This window comes from Gregarina niphandrodes (genome assembly GCF_000223845.1).
Source record: "Gregarina niphandrodes unplaced genomic scaffold scaffold00266, whole genome shotgun sequence".
NCBI classification, from domain to species: domain Eukaryota; phylum Apicomplexa; class Conoidasida; order Eugregarinorida; family Gregarinidae; genus Gregarina; species Gregarina niphandrodes.
Window position 1 is genome coordinate 1 of NW_011646026.1, and position 563 is coordinate 563.

Consider the following 563-nt stretch of genomic DNA (forward strand, 5'->3'; position numbering starts at 1 on the left):
CGACCACTGGACACTGTCCACCTACTTCGCTGACCCCTCAGAAGTTCTCCATGTTCTCCCCGTCGCTCACTACTATGTTCCTTTTCTTGGTTTGCTGTTTCTTGCTCTACCTACAATGGCACTCCACTTTACGAGTAAGCCAGGAACGTCATCCCGTTAGCTACCAGGGCAAAACCTAGGCCACCGTAGGTCTAACGCGGGCTCGACCGGCTGAGACCGGTGTGACCAGCATCCGAGTTGATGCATAGTCATCACTCGTGTTTATCATATTCGTCGACTTTGGTGTTGCTTCATCACCTGTCGATATATCTGAACCTGAGTAAGCGTCTGGCTCGGCGTCTACCTTTTCATGACGCCTGCCTTCTTCCTATTTCGTACCTTGAGACCAATTCTTAGTGGTCTCGGTATTCTTAACATAGCTGCCTCGTCTGGGCTGATTCGTATTGCCCGCTGGGTATTTCTTCTTATACGTAGCATTAGTAGCGTTCTGCTTTGCCTGAGGCTTCGGTTTACGTTCGTCAGGTCTCTTTCTTGAGCTTACGTTATAGACTCCCAGAGGTTTT